Source organism: Dipodomys spectabilis, unplaced genomic scaffold (assembly GCF_019054845.1).
Source record: "Dipodomys spectabilis isolate Male_0828 unplaced genomic scaffold, ASM1905484v1 ptg000157l, whole genome shotgun sequence".
Classification (NCBI taxonomy): Eukaryota; Metazoa; Chordata; class Mammalia; order Rodentia; family Heteromyidae; genus Dipodomys; species Dipodomys spectabilis.
The window spans coordinates 11943821-11963789 of record NW_024870834.1 but is presented as its reverse complement, the minus strand read 5'-3'; positions in this window follow the sequence as shown (position 1 = coordinate 11963789).

The window sequence follows — 19969 nt, the reverse complement described above, 5'->3', positions numbered from 1 at the left end:
ATATAATTTTTTCCAAGCCTTTCCATTTCCTAACAAATGGGGAAATGTCATTCTTTCTGATGGAGGCATAGAATTCCATTGTGTATATATACCACATTTTCTTGATCCATTCATTTACTGAGGGGCATCTGGGTTGGTTCCATATCTTAGCTATGGTAAATAATGCTGCAATAAACATAGTTGTGCTGATAGCTTTAGTTTGGTCTTTTTTGTAAACATTTGGGTAAATGCCCAAAAGTGGGATTGCTGGGTCATAGGGGAGTTCTATGTGAAGTCTTTTGAGGAACCTCCATACTGCTTTCCAAAGTGGTTGAACAATTTTACATTCCCACCAACAATGAAGTAAGGTTCCTTTCTGTCCACATCCCCTCCAGCATCTGTTGTGGTTAGAGTTCTTGATTTTTGCCGTTCTAACTGGAGTGAGGTGATATCTCAATGTTGTTTTGATTTGCATTTCTTTTATGGCTAAGGATGTTGAACATTTCTTCATGTGTCTATTGGCCATCCTACTTTCTTCTTCAGAGAAGCTTCTCTTTAAGTCTTTCGCCCACTTACTTATTGGGCAGTTGTTTCTTTGAGGATTTGTTGTTGGGTGGTTTAATTTTTTGAGTTCCAAATATATTTTAGATATGAGACCCTTGTCCATTGTATGGCTAGTAAAGATCTTCTCCCAATCCGTGGGCTTTCTGTTGATCTTGCTAGCTATGTCATTTGCCCTGCAGAAGCTCTGCAACCTTATGCAATCCCATTTGTCCAACCTTTCTTGATTTGTTGTGTTTCCGGGTCTCTATTCAGAAAATTTCGGCCTGCACCAAGGAGACTCAGGGTTTCTCCTATTCGATTCTGTAATGTTTTCAGAGTGTCTGCTTTGAGTTCAAGGTCTTTGATCCATTTGGAGTTGATTCTGGTGCAGGGTGATATATAAGGATCTAGCTTTAGTTTTCTACATGTAGTTAACCAGTTTTGCCAGCACCATTTACTGAAGAGGCTGTCTGTCTTCCATTCTATTGTTTTAGCTCCCTTATCGAAGATTAGATGGCTATAGGTCTGTAGGTTCATTTCGGGGTTTTCAATTCTATTCCATTGGTCCTGAGGTCTGTTCTTATGCCAATACCAAGCTGTTTTGATTACTATGGCCTTATAGTAGAGTTTGAAATTTGGTATTGATATTCCTCCAGCAGTGTTCTTTCCGTTAAGGAGCGTTTTTGCTATTCGGGGTCTTTTATTGTTCCATATGAATTTTTGGATTGCCTCTTCTATTTCCTTGAAGAATGAGGTTGGAATTTTGATAGGTATTGCGTTGAATTTGTAGATAGCCTTGGGAAGTATTGCCATTTTCACGATGTTAATCTTTCCAATCCAGGAGCATGGGAGGTTTTGCCATTTTTTAAGTTCTGTGTTGATTTCCTTTTTCAAGATTTTAAAGTTTTCATCATAGAGGTCCTTCACTTCTTTAGTTAAGTTAATTCCTAGGTATTTTATTTTTTGTGGGGCTATTACAAATGGAGTTGCTTTCCTAATTTCAGCCACACTTTTCTCATTGTTGGCACACAGAAAAGCCATTGATTTTTGGGGGTTAATTTTATAACCTGCTACTTTGCCAAAGTTTTGAATCAGCTTGAGTAATTTGGGAGTGGAGTCTATGGGATTCTTTAAATACAAGATCATGTCATCTGCAAAGAGGGAGAGTTTTATTTCTTCTTTCCCTATTTGGATCCCCTTTATGTCTGCATCTTGTCTTATTGCTGTAGCTAGGCATTCTAATACTAGATTGAAGAGAAGTGGAGAGAGTGGGCATCCTTGTCTTGTTCCTGAGTTAAGAGGAAATGGCTTTAGTTTTTCACCATTGAGTATAATGCTGGCTGTAGGTTTGTCATATACAGCCTTTATTGTATTGAGGAATGTTCCATGGATTCCTAATTTTTCCAAAACCTTCATCATAAAGGGGTGTTGGATCTTGTCGAATGCTTTTTCTGCGTCTATTGAGATAACCATGTGGTTCTTATTCTTGCTCCTGTTGATGTGATGAATAATATTAATTGATTTGCGTATATTGAACCAGCTTTGCATCCCTGAAATGAATCCTGTTTGATCATGGTGTATGATTTTTTGGATGAATTGTTGAAGTTGATTGGCCAAAATTTTGTTGAGAAGTTTTGCATCAATGTTCATCAAAGAAATGGGCCTATAGTTCTCTTTCTTTGATGAGTCCCTCCCTGGTTTTGGGATGAGGGTTTTGATGGCTCCATAGAATGTGTTCGGTAGTGAGCTTTCTCTCAATTTCATTGAAGAGTTGGAGGAGAATTGGTGTGAGCTCTGCTTTGAAGGCCTTGTAAAATTCCACTGTAAAACCATCTGGTCCTGGACTTTTCTTAGCTGGGAGGTCTCTTATTGCTGTTTCTATTTCAATGCTTGATATGGGCCTGTTAAGATAGTTTAACTCATCTTGGTTTAGTTTTGGCATGTCAATATTTGCTAGGAAGAGGTCCATTTCTGTCAAGTTCTCGAACTTATTAGCATAAAGTTTTGAGAAGTATTCCCTTATAATGTTCTGAATCTTGGTTGTTTCCGTGGTGATGTTTCCATTCTCATCTCTGAGTTTATTAATTTGGGTGTGTTCTCTTCTTTTTCTGATAAGATTTGCTAAGGGTCTGTCAATTTTGTTAAGTTTTTCGAAGAACCAACTCTTTGTTTTGTTGATTCTTTCTATAGTTTTTTTGGGTTCTAATTCATTTAATTCTGATTTAATTTTGATTATTTCTTTCCGTCTACTGGATTGGGGTTTATCTTGCTGCTCTTTTTCAAGGAGGTTTAGATGTGTCATTAAATTGTTAGTTTCAGATCTCTCCAATTTGTTAATGTAGGAGCTCAGAGCTATAAACTTGCCTCTGAGTACTGCCTTTGCTGTGTCCCAGAGGAGCTGGTATTTTGTGTGTTCATTTTTGTTGAATAGCATGAACATTTGAATTTCCTTTCTAATCTCTTCCATGACCCACTCATGATTCAGCAGTGTGTTGTTCAGCCTCCATGTGATACCGGACTTTCTTTGGTGGCTTTTGGTGTTGAGTTCTAATTTTATTCCCTTGTGGTCAGAGAGAATGCAAGGTATAATTTCAATGTTTCTGAATTTAGACAAGTTTGCTTTGTGGCCTAAAATGTGGTCTATTTTAGAAAACGTTCCATGTGCTGCTGAGAAAAACGTGGCCTTCAGTTATGAAGGAGAGTTTAGCTGGGTACAGTATTCTTGGTTGATAGTTGTTTGTTTTTAGGGCATGGCATACATCATTCCAGGCTCTTCTTGCTTTGATTGTCTCTGCTGAGAAATTTGAGGTGATTCTAATTGGTTTCCCTTTATAGGTGATTACCCTTTTCTCCTTGACAGCTTTAAGGATCTTTTCCTTGTTCTGAGTTGATCCTGTGTGGATTATAATGTGACGGTGGGATGTCCTATTCTGGTCTGGTCTATTTGGGGTTCTAAAGGCTTCTTGTATCTGGACAGGCCTATCTTTTTGCATGTTTGGGAAGTTCTTTGCTAGGATCCTGTTAAACAAATTTCCTAGACCATTAACTTCTGTTTCTAGGTGCTCCTCTACACCCATTATCCTTAGATTAGGCCTTCTGATGGTGTCTTCCAGGTGTTGGATAGATCTATCATATTTCTTGGACTTGTCTTGGATGGTTGTGTGTTCTTTCTCTATAATATCTAGGCTGTCTTCAATGCTGTCTTCAATCCCTGAGATTCAATCTTCTGCATAACGCTGTCAAGATTCTCTACTTTGTTTTTTATCTCTTTTCCTTCTAATTGGTCAGCTTTGATGGCTTCAAGTTCTTTGTTGAAGCTCTGTTTTAGGTCTTGTATGAATTTCTTTACTTCCTTAATTTGGTGTTCAGTGTTTGTCCTCAAATCACTTAGTTGATTGGTTACGGTTTCTTTGGGCTCCCATTCCTTCTGTTGGGTTCCATTCAGCATTCCCTTTGTGGTCTCCCTGACTTCCTTCAGCTCTTTGTTAATGGATTCCATGAATGCCTTTAGTGATCTTTGTGTGTTCTCTACCTGGTCTCTCAATTCCTGTATTACTCTTTGATTAGCTTCCTCCTGTTCGTGGGATTCCTGCAGTTCTCTTTGAGTGTTCTCAGCCTGCTCATGCCATTCCTCCCTTTCTCTTTGAGTATTCTCAAGTTGTTCACGCAAATCCTGTATCAGTTTTTGAGTAGCTTCCTCATGCTTATGATATTCCTGTAAAAACTTCTGGGATGCCTCCTCTCTCTCCCTATCACGCTCATACAGAGTCCTTTGTACGTTGTCAAACTTTTCATTTATCATGTTTGCCAGCAGTGTTTGTAGAGCTATTTGGGAACTCTCCTCTGGATTATTCATTATCTGTTCTAACCCCTGATTATCAAGATTGGGAATTGAGATACCCGAATTTGCCATTTTTCTTGTGTTTTTCTGGCTTACTCTGCCCATTTGAGATGAAGATAGCACCAGTTTTGTGCTAGAACACTATCTTAAGGCAACCATCAACCAAAGTTTGCATTTGTACAGTCAATAGTCTACAGATACAATCTAGTTCAACAGATACATCTATTCAACATCAAACAACTATATGTTAAAGGACTTCGAACAGCAGAGAAGAAATTGGATAACCAGAAATTATTAGGATCAGGGAGAGATGTGGGTAAAAAATAGGAATAGATTGGTGTGGGGAGGCACAGGGAGAGTTAACTATGTCCTAATCACAATGCAGGAAATAGGTTGGGTAGGATGCAAGTAGAGAGAGAGAGAAAAAGAAGAAAGGGAAAGGGGAATGAAAAGAGACCAGAAAAAAAAATAGAAACGTAAAAATTAATGTTATTATAGAGATTAAAAGACCATCTATTTAGAGAGGAATGTGAATATGTTGAGAGAAAGGGAGGGACATAGAGGAGATGTGAAAAACTTTAAAAAAATGCTTAAAATATTATATAGATATAAAGAGGTAGTACTGCTATTAATGAATTTAAGTCTCAGAGGTTTTGAATTGAGTAATAAGTTTGTGGATTAAGTGTGTACACAATGGGGGATAGGGTCTACTAGTTAACTACGGGTTTATCTGAGGATGTGCAGGACAAGAGTTAAGTCACATAAAGAAGAAGAAAAGAGGAAAAGGTGGAAAGGATAGGAAAGTGAGAAGAAAAGATCAGAAGTTCAGTAGAGCTAGACAAAAAACAAAAAGATAATTAAGAATGAAAGAAAAAGAGAAAGAAGACAAGAAAAGAAAGGAAAACACACATTCACGTATTCCTAAAATAAAAATTATAAGAGGAGAAAAAAAAAAAGTTTCTGGAAAATAATTATTTTTTCAGAAGAGGCAAAAATTAAAGATTAATAAAAGTTTTAGAAAAGGAAAAAATTTTTTTATATATATAATGTAACAAAAAACGGAAAAAAAAACAAAACAAAAAAAAAGAAAAGAAGAAGAAGAAGAAAAAAAAAAGTTCTTTGATTTTTTTTTGGGGGGGGGAGGGGTGGGAAGAGTCCTGTATCTCCCTTTTGTCTGTAACCAGAGTCTGGTTGGAGTCTCTGGTCAGCTTGAGGTCCTGTGGCTTGATTGGTTTCTTAAGTCAGTTTGTTGGAACAGGCAGAAAAATGCTCTGCTTTACCGAAGATTTTGAGATCCCCCTCCCAGGTTAGTTTACTGGGAGGGTGATCTGCTTTGAGAATCACAAAAGAGGGGGATGCAGTGATGAGGCTAGGTTCTGGGTAGAGTTGAGGCCTTTCAACAAACAGTAGCTTTTCCCTGGGGCTATTTTGTGAAAAAAAACTCACAGCACCCAGCCTGGAGCCATTCTCAGGGTTTCTGTTTTTCAATTGATTGTGGTGGCTGCTAGAGGGAGGGGGCAGCCTCTGGCTCTGGTTACCCGGTGAGGAGAGCCACTCCAATGGCTGGCGCCTGAGCTGGGTGACTTTTCCCTGGATGGAACTGAGTCTGTGAGGTCCCTTCGCCGTTAAGTTCTTGTGACCTGCTAAATGACTCGTTTTATTCCAAGGCCTGAGCTGGAGCTAGCCGCTCCTCCGAGCTTTGTCGGTATCCAAGATGGAGATCACCGGTGCTGGGGGGGGAGGGGTGGCCTTCCCTCCTCTGCTCCCTGAGAAGGAGTGAGGAAGTCGGGCTTCTACTCATGCCCAGTCTTGGATCCTGGGTTGTCTCTGGATCATTTTCTTCTTAGCCATGATTTTTTTTTGTTATACTACTTATATAACCTATACATAAAAATTCAAGATCATGTTCAATGTGTCTGTGGACCATTAGTTCACTGAGAACAAGAATTTTTTTTATTATCAAAACATGGTCCAAATTGTGTGTCAAGTGAAGGCAGGAAATGTGAAGCAAAGACAGTGAACTTTATCACTTCAGAAAGAGAAATATAACAAAACGAGAGGAAATCAATGCATTTCTGAGTTTTTTTTTAATTATGGAAAACAGATTTCTTATGTTAAAGTAAAAGGGACTCAATATTACTTCCCAATAAAATATGACCTTTGAAATAGTCTTATGTAAACAAATCAAAAGCAATATTATAAATATGCATTGTTCAATATATATTGAATAATAACTTTCTTTAAACATAGGTCATATTTGCTAGGGCCCTGAAGGAAAAAAATTACAGTTCTGGAGGTATTCCCTATGATTGGTGTGCTCTGTCTTTTGCTTTATTACTAATGCTTAAAAATGCTAAAAGCTATGTACTTGCAATGCTACTCTACCTCCTTTAACTGCCAGTAACTTTCATGACATTTGTTTATAGTTAACTTTCCAATTATTTTCCTTGTCATCTCCAAAGTTTAACTGTTATTAGGAATAACAGTTATTTTACATATCAGAATAGCCAGTAAATTTGTCTGGCCCACAGATAAGGAGACAAGAAGTGGTAGATCTGTATTTAGTATGAGGCAGTAAACTTTAGTAGATTTCTGAAAAACAATATCAAATAAGGGGCTTCTAGCTCTCTGACATAAAGTTTTATTTGTTATATACCCATGAAAGAGAAAACAAGGTATTCTAGTCATTAAGATGGGTGGAAACGAACATTGAAACAAGTGGGAAAATGAACTATTAATTGAAATATAGAGGTAATGTGACCTGCTGGACAATTTATGGTTAAAGTGTACATGAAATGTATACAGCTCTGTATGATTTTAGAGTTCAGTGCCTTACTACAGATATGTTATAAATCAGTCGGTAAGTCATACGTTTTAATTGAATGTTAGGCACAGAAAATTTCTCCAAATAGCTGAGGCTACATGGAAACAGAGGAATTAGATATATCATGTAATGATTTTTATAGAACCATATACACAGATTAATAACTACAGTAAATTGAATTTGCTTACAATATGCTGAAGAACAAAGAATCCACTAGAATAATTCTAATTACATAGACAAGCTAAAGACGTAAGACATAAAGACATATCTCAAATTTGAAGGGAGCTAATCCATTGTCAAAAATTTATACTGGCCAAGTACTGGTGGCTCATGCTTCTAATCCTAACTTCTCAGGGGGCTGAGATCTGAGGATCACGGCTCAACCCCAGCCTATGCAGAAAAGTCCCAATAATACTCTTACCCAATTAAGTGCTCAGGTCAAGTCCCCCAAGGGATGAAAGAAAAATTATACGGGTAACTTCTGCCCTGAGTTAGAAGTTGAACATAATGAATTGAAAAAAAAATTGTTTCTCACATTAAATACAATTTCTTCATTTTTTGCACCTGTTAAATAAAAATTAAAACGAATTTCAACTCTTCTATTTATACCATATTCCTCACACTATAAGCTACCTGGTATGTGGGAATGATGGCCTTTAAAAACAATTCTGAGAAACAAATAATTTTAAAGTCCCATAACTTGTTCATGTCTAGTCCTTATGCACAAAGTACTGTTTATAGATTAAGCCTTAGGTACCTAAAATGTAAAGTTATAAAGCTTTTTCTGGCACCCAATGCTGAATTATTGATTTTGTTTATGAGGTTTACCTGAAGCAGTACTCATTGTACCCATAAGTAAGAAAGAAGGTGTATTTTTCTGCATATCACTTACCAGATTGAACTCTGTGCCTCCTTATGGGAAATGTTTATCCTCCAGAGCTCTCCTTTGTAATTCATCATTAGAACAAAGATTAAATGCTTCTCTCTTCCAAAGCACACATTTCTCAGTGCTGTCTTTCTGCTTAATTATCTTCCTATAAAATCAATAATTAGTAGATTGTGTGTGGGTGGAGGAAAATCTATTGAGAATCCAAAGGATTGCATTTCTAATCCTTAGGCATAATCAATGATTTTTCTGGCCTCTATGGATGGACTCATGTAGAATTACACAGTTTTGCTCTTTACCTAACAAGGGCATAAAGTCATGCATAATTTTTCTGTTGAATACTTGCTGTTCAAAGTACATTAAAAACTTCCTGGGGGGAATAAAACTATGAAGCAAAGGCAATGCTTTTACCCTAAAAAAATCATTATTTGTGAATTCAATCAGGAAAAATAGTTAATAAATTTGGTATATAAGCACTCAGAGGCAGGCTTCTCAAACTTCCTTCTCTGCCACACTTGTAGGGATATAGAAAAGTAATTGGTAAATCTGAGCTCTTTATACAAATTCTATCAACTAATTTTCACTAATCTATGACACTAGGATGATTAGTTTCAAAGGAAATAGAAGAAAAAATAAGGCCAAGAATTATGTGAGGAAAAACTGGAATTATAAAAAAACTTAACCTGCATAATCATTGTAAGAAAATATGTTACTCTGTTATTAATGACACATATATATATATAATTATGAAATTACAGGTTCTAGATATCATGCATTTATCATGTATCTATTATGTGTCAATTTATCAATTTATTATATTTAATCTAATCTATCTATAATCTAAGTAACTTACAACAACTTGGAGCCACTTTTGTAACCAGTTAAGGCATTAATGAATGATTGAATGGATATTTAATATATATGAGTAGATAAAAATATAGTAAAAACTAGTTGTATATAACTTAATTGAACTTTTAGACTCAAATATGTAAGGTATCATTATATGCCTTAGTTCTGACATCTTTTAGCTTCATATTTAGTCAGAAGTTACAATTTTCCAGTTTCCTCTCTGAAGTTCAAGGCTAGTCTCAGCTGAAACATAATGTTACATTAAACATCCCCTAATGGAAAAAGAAAACTCCACCTTTGGGTAATTTCGACTTTTCCTGGGTTGACTATATCCCAGCTGTTTTCCATTTTTCTAGACTCCCCTATTCAGCTCGTGGCTTTTAGAGATTTGTTTTTCATTTTTTATCTCTTTATCTGTGAAGTCTAAATGTCTACAAAGAGAAAACTTCCACTGACTTTGATTCTCAGAAGCAAATGTGGGAAAATTATCCTATATATCCAAATTGTGTATAATCAAATTATTTAGCAGTGTGACAGTAACCTGTAATCATTGCTACTCAGGAGGCTAAAATCTGCAGGATAGTGGTTTGAGGCCAGAGTGGCAAAACAAGTCAATTACACTCCATTTCCAAATAATCACAAAAATCCGGGCTGAATCCATTTCTCAAGTAGTAAAGAACCAGGCAAACAAATATAACCCTAGCACCACAAATAAACAAATATAAGTGATTAAATGGTATATATACACAATGGAATTCTATGCCTCCATCAGAAAGAATGACATTGCCCCATTTGTTAAGAAATGGAAAGACTTGGAAAAAATTGTATTAAGTGAAGTAAGCCAGGCCCATAGAAACATAGGCCCATGGTTTCCCTTAGTTGCAATAACTAGTATATGTCTGAGATAAGCAGAAACATTCAGATAAGTTGATGTTAGGTGAAATGAACCCAAAGATAAGTACTCAATTTTTTTTATTTCATGCGATTGTTTCTAACATATTTATAAGATGATTTTTTTATTGTGAAAATACTGTACAAAGGGGTTACAATTACATGGGCAAGATAATGAGTCCATTTCTTATCAAGCATTGTAGCCTCCTCCTTTGTTTCCCCTTCCCATCCCATCCACCCCCCCTCCACCCAAACCTCCTCCCCCCCCAACCAAAGTTGTAAAGTTCATTTTCGACATAACCACTTGTATGTCTCATTGTTGCAATGGGTCCACCTGTATCCCTATGTAAACGATTTGATTTCTTTGTTGCTTTGTATGTCCCTCCCCCACGGTATAACCGCTGCTTTCACCGTATTTGATGTTGGTATAATTTGTGGAGGGGAAGGGCAAAAACAAATCGTTTACATAGGGATACAAGTGGACCCATTACAACAATGAAATGTACAAGTCTTTGTGTTGAAAAATGAACTTTACAACTTTGGCCCTGGGGGGGAACGTGGTAGGGGGCGGGTAATGGGAAAGGATGGGAAGGGGAAACAAAGGAGGAGGCAACAATGCTTGATAAGAAATGTACTCATTACCTTGCCCATGTAATTGTATGGTATTTTCACAATTAAATATTAAAATAAAATAAAATAAGTACATAAACATAAGAACTGAGAACAAAATAACAACAAAATGTTCTCTCCTAAAGTAGTCGAATGTAGGAAAATAGTAAAATATTGTCCATATAACAGTGACCCAGATATTTTATACCAGAACATTTTGGCCCACTTATTTCTAATAATTCGTGAATTTTACTTAAGAATATTTTTGATTAGTAAAACTGATTTTTTCAGCTGTGGAATAAAAATGAATGTTGAATGAATAGGAATGCATTTATTTCTCAAACATATATTAAGCTAGATTTATCTTGGAAATGAATCTAAACATGGTTTGGTTTTGAATAGTGCCAAAACCAAACACAGTATCATGAAACTTTATTGTAATGTGCTCTTATTTAATATTTGCCATTTGTTCATTCGATGTATATAGTACATATTATCCAAATAGCTCAAGATATAGCTCAATGTATATTAAACTTAGATTCTCTTTATGGACTTCTCCTGAAAGTACTGTGACTAAAGGAGCAAAACGCAGAGAAACCACATGCACAGAAACAGAATTCTAGCATGAATGTATAATCAGTTCCTATAAAATGATTTTGGTACTATATTCACAGTCTGTGGTTTTAACATTCTACCTGAATTATGACTGCAAACATTAAGCAATTCTGATTTACTTTTAGCTTCTATGAATTTATAAAAATACAAAACAAAACAAAATACAGAGTAAAATCTGTAAAACAATCATGGTTCTAACATCAAAAGTGAAAAGATGACATTTCCTCATGTTTTCTATCATACCTCAAAATTGATTTTATGTAGTACAGTTGCATATGCATTTTAAAATTTGAAGTGACTTATTACATTTATTGAATGTGTCTTCAAATTAAATGAAAAATGTTTGAATTATTTCAGGAGTATATATACAAAAATTTCAAACAAAAGCAACTGAGTATTCTCTTTAAAGTCTGTAGCTAAAATATGGGACAAGAAGTGGAATGTAGTTGGGAAGGTGGCTCAGTGGTAGAGTGCTTGCCTTGCATGCATGAGGCACTGGGTTTGATTCCTCAGCACATAAGCAGGAAAAACAAAAAAACAAAAAAACAAGTGGCGCTGTGGCTCAAGTGGTAGAGTGCTAGCCTTGAGTTGAAGAGCTGAGGGACAGTGCCCAGGCCAGAGTACAGACTCATGACTAACCAAAAAAAAAAAAAAAAAAAATTGGAATGTAGAATGTGGTAGTCCACAGCTTTAATCCTAGCTGCTAGCAGGTGAGTCATGAAGTGAAACTCATATACCAGATAGAGCAAAAGTAGTGAGTCTCTCTCTCTCTTTCTTTCTCTCTCTCTCTCTCTGTGTGTCTCTCTCTTTCTCTCTCTATGTGTGTGTGTGTGTGTGTGTGTGTGTGTGTGCGTGTATGTGAAAGTAGCTCAAGTATTACAGCAATTACAGATAAAGTATAAAATTGTGGTGTAAGTATGCTCAAATTACTTAGTCAATCAATTTAGTCATCACAAAATCCTGCTCACTAGCAGCTGTATATCTCATTCAGCATTAAAAAAACGTAGATGCCTGACTTTATCCCTATAGTCTTACCTGACATTGTTTAAGACAAAACAAATACAGTGGAAATAGTAGATTTACCACAGGTAAAAGTATGAGTAGATTTGAATTAGTGGAAATCATACATGTGTCTAGGAAGAGGATCTCCTACGACACAAATAGAAAATGAAATGTTTACTACATCATGGATAGTAATAAAGAAGTGAAAAAAGTGTGCTTTATGATTTATGAAACTCCTGGGATAAAATGAATGAAGCCAAATGCCCCACATAATGAAAACTTGTGTAACTCAATGGGTGATCTCTGAATTGATATGTTTATTAAATGTCATGCCCATAGGGGAGAGAATATCCATATGTATCTTGCACCAGAAAAAGAGGGCATAATTTTCACCTCCTGGACCCTCCACACACCTGGATATATAATCTACAGAATGGTCAAACACACACACACACACACACACACATACACACACACACACACACACACACACACACACACACATAATTTCTCACTCACTCAGTTTCTTGCTCACTTGCTCTGTATGAATGAGAGAGAGAGAGACTGAGACTGAGTACAGTATTTATATGCATGGTATGCAATACAAATTCATAGAAAAGGAAGTTAATTAGGTAGTGTTAGGGAAAAGACAAAAGCCAGATTTACCTAAAACTTTAGACCCAATCTCTAGTATTGATAAATTATGAAATAAATTAAATATTGGAGTTTCACTTTCATTTTTGTACCTCATTATTTCATTTTTGTTTTCATTTTTAAAAATTTCATTGTAAAGGTGATGGTCAGAGGGGTTGCAGTTACACGTACATTTCCTTTGGAACAGTGTCACCCCCTCCCTCATCCTCTCCCAGTTTTTCCTCCTCCCTCTTCTCCTTGAACAAGGTGCATCTTTCATTTCCAACATAACGTCTAATGGGTTTCACTGCTGCATTTGCTCACACATCATCCCACTGTTTCTGTGCTTTCCCATCCACTCCTCAAATCAAATGAACTTATGGACAAGACAAAAGGGGACAGAAATAAAAAACAGCAACAAAGGGGAATAATCCAAATAGAAAGGAAAGAAGAAAAAAAGTTGTCTTTTATTTTGTTTAGAAAGACTAGTGCTTCTTGTATCCTAAAATTCATGCTAATGCTAATCTCTCAGAAAACCAGGAGGTTGTTCTACTTTGGAAATACTAAATAATGCATTATTATTATTATTATTATTATTATTATTACTATTCCACCAGTGACATGGGAGCATGTAAACCAAGCCATCATCATTTTTTGAGTATTTCCTTTCTCTTAGGGTCGAATCATACTAGAAATAAATCAATGAAGTAGCTCTATTAACTACAAAAAAATGAAACTAATGACAGAAAATAGAAGGAAATAAGTATACAAACTAACCCTGGTTCAGAGATACCCAGGTACAAAAATATTCAAGCTTTAATGTTCTTTAAAAATTAAAAGGAGTGCCTGTAAGTTAATACTTTTCAGCATACATTTTAAATCAATAAGTAATGAAAGCAGGATTTTTTACAAAATTGCCCGCAGAGATGAGAAAAATAATAATTTATTGATATAATCTAACAGAGATAGGAAGAGCTACATACCAGTTGTGCATGGTTCATATTTGCCTAGACAGAGAGGTGTATGGAAGGTATCACGTAGTATAATCCAAGACATACTCTACTTACCAAGCATGTGACACAAGATGGCCTAAGAAATTATGCTAGCAGAATGAGTTTAATCATTGTTTTTTGTTTAAATTTACACTATGAGGTAGGAGTGTGGTATAGCTTGATCTGCCTCCTCCCCCCGACCAAAATATAAAAGTGAATAGTTTTCTTACAACGAAACTAGACTCACCACTGTAGGCAAAGGCTCAGGAATACTCAAGACTTGGAATTTGATAGCCATGAGTTTTCCTTTGAACATAACTTTACTGTTTTTTTACATATGGTTATTGTTTTATGTAGAGAAAAGCCATCCCCTTAGGGTTGTGAATACCTTCATCTTAAAAAAAAAGTGTTTGAATAATATATTTTCAGATTAAGGAAATTAATTTTGGTTCCCTATCATATATATGTGCCACATTGGTTTTTCTTCCTCAACTTTTAATAACTTTCCTGGGGCATACTTCTTCCTCTCAAGCCACATACACACTTATACCAAGTGCTCAGCGGATAGTGCTCATCGCTGCAGCATTGAAGATACTATACTCAGCCAGCTCCATTATATGTCATGGTAATTTTCATCAGGAATGAAGATCTAAGGTACCTACTTCTTGATTTAATGTTTTACTTGAGTTAAGGCAGGAGCTTAAGATTACCAGTGTAATTGTTATGATCTGAGTGTTTATGTCCCTCCACCACCAATTATTGGGGGCTGGAGTCTTGGTTCAAGTGGTAGAACACAAGAGGAGCAAACAGCCAAGAAAACATGAGGCCCTGTATCATCTTCTTCTTTTCTTCTTCTTCTTCTTCTTCTTCTTCTTCTTCTTCTTCTTCTTCTTCTTCTTCTTCTTCTTCTTCTTCTTCTTCTTCTTCTTCTTCTTCTTCTTCTTCTTCTTCTTCTTCTTCTTCTTCTTCTCCTTCTTCTTCTTCTTCTTCTTCTTCTCCTTCTCCTTCTCCTTCTCCTTCTCCTTCTCCTTCTCCTTCTCCTTCTCCTTCTCCTTCTCCTTCTCCTTCTCCTTCTCCTTCCTCTTCTCCTTCCTCTTCTCCTTCTTCTTCTTCTTCTTCTTCTTCTTCTTCTTCTTCTTCTTCTTCTTCTTCTTCTTCTTCTTCTTCTTCTTCTTCTTCCTCTTCCTCTTCCTCTTCCTCTTCCTCTTCCTCCTCCTCCTCCTCCTCCTCCTCCTCCTCCTCCCCCTCCTCCCCCTCCTCCCCCTCCTCCTCCTTCTCCCCCCCCTCCTCCTCCCCCTCCTCCTCCTCCTCCTCCTCCTCCTCCTCCTCCCCCCCTCCTCCTGTCTGCAGCCATGTGCTGGCAGCTCACAACTGAAATCCTATTTATTTTAAAGACTAAAATTCATGTTAGAAATTGAGTATTACTGTAATAGATTTGTGAGTCTTACCTTTGTAGGAGGAGATCAGAACACAAAGTTAGATTCTTCATGAATAGGGTTAGTTGTACTTTTAAGATAAACTCAAAGAAGCCCTTCCATCACTTCCCATGAACTAGAAAATAACTCCCACTACATACAAATTTCCTAGTGTTCTGCACTGGAACTTCCCAAATTCTAGAACTATGAGAAATAAAATATGAACTCCTTTGTTTTATCTACTACTGGAATGATGGCATTTTGATATCTCTTCCCAGACTAACCAAGTATTCAGATTTAGACAATGATAGAGAGGAATTGTCTGTTATGGAATTTTGGGAATGACAGCTCCATGCTCTTAACAGAAAAGCATCCAGATAGAAATTGGCTTTTCTCCTGAGTATATAGCTGAAACAGGAAAATTCTACTTTCATGTTGAAATCATATAGAACAAAAAAATCACTGTATTACCTCAATAGTCACTTTTGAGACATAACTGAACTTCTAATATATAGATAAGGTTTCCTGTACTTGTAAATCTTGCCTCCAATTTCAACTCCTGAATTCCTCCTAATTAAAATATAAAATTTTGAAAAGCTCCAATTAGAAGACTAAGTATAGATTATGCTTTTGTTCGATTTTTAGTACAATCTAATCCTTCATAAAACACATATATGCATTTTGTGCAGTACAGATTAAGCTTTTAACATCCTAAAATCTTGCTTTAATATGACAGTTTCTTGTTATAATAAGACTTATTTAATCAACTCTTAATATCTCTGTTACTTTAGATAAATCCAATGGCATCGCCTTAGTGAGAAGTAATTGCCTTTGAGTATAATGCACATTATACTAATTATAAATATATATCTTGTAAATTAACTGCACTCAGAGAGTAAAAGTGGTACCTACAAATTTATATCCTCCTTGAATTAAAATTTTCTTCTTCCCAGCTTTACTTATTTATCTAGCTGAGGGAATAAAGTTCTTTGAACTAATCGAAGTGCCAAGTAGAATGGCAGTATCTGCAGAAGTATCTAAGAGGAACGATGACATTTAGTTTGATTTAAATGTATTTCAAACCATGAGGATAATAGATTACCAGTTGGATTCCTTTTGGAAAAATACCTTATTTATAAGTTGATTGAGATATCTGAAGGAGATGCATGGATTTTAACTTTATGATAAATAAGCTACACACTTGGCTTGCATAAACAGAAACCACATAATGGTACCAAAAGTGACTGTAGTTGGTGTCATTTGAAAATATAATGTTGGATTTCCCCATTTGTAGTGCCCAAGGGCTACTGTGGAGAATGATTTCATTTACTTTAAAGTAAGTGTTCTGTAAAAAGATTGATTTGCTTCTGTCAATTTTTCAAATCATCTTTTTGCTTTTAATGAGCAGAGTTCATGCTTTGACCGTGCCATGGTCTGACCAGCCATGTTTTGCTGCTAGAATCCCCTCATCAAGAAGTGTCAAGTTTACAAGAATGGCAAGATGTACTCTTATTGGAGGTTGTTCAAAGAATAGAAATGAACTGGTCTTCCCAGATGGGTCAGCTTGAGAGAAGATGGTATGATTGGAAAAATCAGAGTCTCTATTTTAAGAACTGTAACATAGATTTGGGGTATCTGAGTACCAGGACAGCAAATTGTGTTAGTGTTAAACTAACCATCTAAGGATTGGAGAGTGCATGATCTGAAAATCATAATTCTTTCAGTGAATTTTTCATAAAGAAGTTTTAATGTCACATAGGATACACAATCAGTAATTTTAAGAACTTAGATCTGAGTTCAGAAACTCATGGTATCCTAGTTCAATTTGTTAATGAATGTATTACTATATAACTTTAGAAGAACATCTAGTAACCACTAATTTAACTAGCTTGGAGATGCATCTCCTGAGACAGAGATAAATTGTATTTTAAAAGATAGTCTTGCTTTTATTTTTTATTGTAAAGATACAATACAGAGGGTTACAGTTACATGAGTGAGGTAATGAGTACACTTCCTCTTGAACATTGTTACCCCCTCCATTGTTTTCCCCCTACCATCCCCTCCACCTTCCCCGAGGTTCTTTTTTTTTTTTTTGATTGTGATTAAGTGATTACATAATTTCCAGAATTTCACAGTGTTGTGGAATAATGATGCTCATTTAAAGTCACAAGTTCATTCTAACTTTCCTGGAGCAAATTGTCTATCACAGTCTATAACATATAACGGTGTTCACATGTTATACACCATACATGTGATCAGCAGCATGGGGATATTTAGTAGTGGTTTGACCAGATGAGTGGGAGTTCTTTGTTTTTTAAGTCCTGTTAGTTTTGTCATATCACCTAACATTTTGGATTTAGCATCCACTTATCAGGGAGACCATGTACTGTTTGTCTCTTCGCTCTTGGCTTACCTCGCTCAACATGATTCCTTCTAGCTCCATCCATTTCCCTGCAAATGCCATTATTTTGTCGTTTCTAATGGCTGCATAATATTCCATTGTGTATAGATACCATAATTTTTGGATCCATTCATCTGTGGTGGGGCATCTGGGTTGTTTCCATATCCTAGCTATTGTGAACAGTGCTGCAATAAACATGGAGGTGCACATGTTCCTTGTATACTGGTTCCTGTTGTTCAGGGTAGATGCCTAGAAGTGGTATGACTGGGTCGTAAGGGAAGTCAATCTTTAGCTTTCTAAGGACCCTCCAGACTGCTTTCCAAAGTGGTCGTATAAGTGTACATTCCCACCAGCAGTGTAATAGGGTTCCTCTTTCTCCACATCCCCTCCAGCATTTGTCGTTGGCTGATTTGTGGATGTGGGACATTCTGACTGGGGATAGTCTTGCTTTTAATATTTCCGAGAGATTTCCTGACATTCCCTTTTTACAAAATCAAGGGCCTCATTCACTCAGCAATGTACAACTATATTATTATTACATCAATCTGAAAATCTTAGAAATTGATCATGGAAAATGATTGGCAACATCCAGGATGCTTGTATTTCCTGCCCTCTTCCCCAATTATGTGGAATGTGAACATAAGTGGTTCATGAGCCTTGGCTATGAGGAATCATAAAAGGTAACCCTAAACAAAAAGCAGTGGACAAAAAGAAGAACACATTAATTTTAGCCCCCTTGGGAGAACTCGTGAAGTTCAGATAAAATTAAATTATAGAACACTAAATTTGTAATTAAATAAGCTAAAATTGAACAAAGGGTGCAGTAGGGCCAAAGGGAAAAAGTAGACAAACGAAGAGGGTAAGGGGTGGAGAATGCAGTCAAGAAATCATTGTATATACTGCAAAATTAAGAAACGAAAGGGAAGAAGTGGATTGGGACTATTGAAAGTAATGATATTAGCTGAGAAGCATTGTGTTCACAATCTATTTCAAGATAATAAAAAATAAATGAAAGATAAAATATTGGTTAGAACATAATTCTTAAGTCTGTGTTGTTTTGGAAATATTATAGAAAGTCTGTAGTTATCTTAGAGCTCAGTTTAAATATCCTTATAAAGTAATTTGATATATGCATCCCAATGAAATCTTGAAGAGTTAACAATGAAAAAATCAAATCTGAGCCTAGAATCATTGACATGTGTTAATTATGTACAAATGAGAACAACATAAACATTCTCACCTTTTTAAAATTGAAAGTTGATTGATCCTATAGCTTATATTGAAGCCTAAAAAACTGAATCAGACAAAACCATAGTATTAAAATATAACTGGGAACAATCACTTCTTTTCCCAACTTCATACTTTAGTAAGTGATGGAAAGCAACTGTGTGGTCCAGACCTGAGATAAAGGAAATAGGACTGGAAATTGACAACTAAATCCTGTCAGTTGTGGTTTATTGACTTTGAGCGAAGGTGACAGCAAGTGAAAGGAAAAGAACAGCTTTTTAAAAAACATGCGGTGATTTTTTAATGTGGCTTTATGAAATTTTGGATAAATTAGATGGAACAGACTATAATAGAATGAATGCAAAATGCATTTTACAACAAGATGTGAACATTACAATACTGTCATTTGGCAAAACACATAATCAAAACAATAAAAAAGTATAATCCAGATGAGAAAATGTTTACATATCTTATATTGGTCTAAGGTCATGTATACAGAATATGGTGGGGGACTCTTAAAATTGAACTATAAAATAGATACAGTGGCTCACGCCTGTAATCCTAGCTACTCAGGAGGCCAAGATCTGAAGATGGTCAGCCTGGAGCAGGAGAAGCCATGAAACTCATCTCCAGTAAACCACTAGAAAACTGGAAGTGGTGCTGTGACTTAAGTGGTAGAGTGCTAGCCTTGAGCTGAAGAGCTGAGGGACAGCGCCCAGGCCGAGTTCAAGCCACATGTTAAAAACTGTACAGTGCACTAGAATGGTCATTTCTCCAGAGGGGTTCATAACATGGCCTTAAGATCATTGTAACCAGAGAAGTGTAAATGAAAATTTCCTCTATAATTGTTAAAATAAAACACTAAAAATAAGTGTTGAATGTGGTGGAGAAAGTTGAACCTTCCTATATTGAACCTTCCTATAGAATGATAAGATTTCACGATAGTTTCAGCAATATTGGAAGACAGTTTGGTGGTAATTTCTTAAAAATAGAAGTATAGTTATTGTATGATCTGTGATTTTTACCTTTATTTATATGACTGATAGAAATATATCATTAAATATAAATAAATACATAATATTCACATAACATGGTAATATAACTCATATAATTCATGTGCAATGTAGACATATTTTCCAAACTTTATACACAATGCATTAAATGCTTAGCTGTCAATCAACTGCAAATAGATAAGGAGAAAAGTTACTCCATGTAATGAGTTGATCTTTAGTAATAGGAAGAAACATCTTACTGACTTGTGC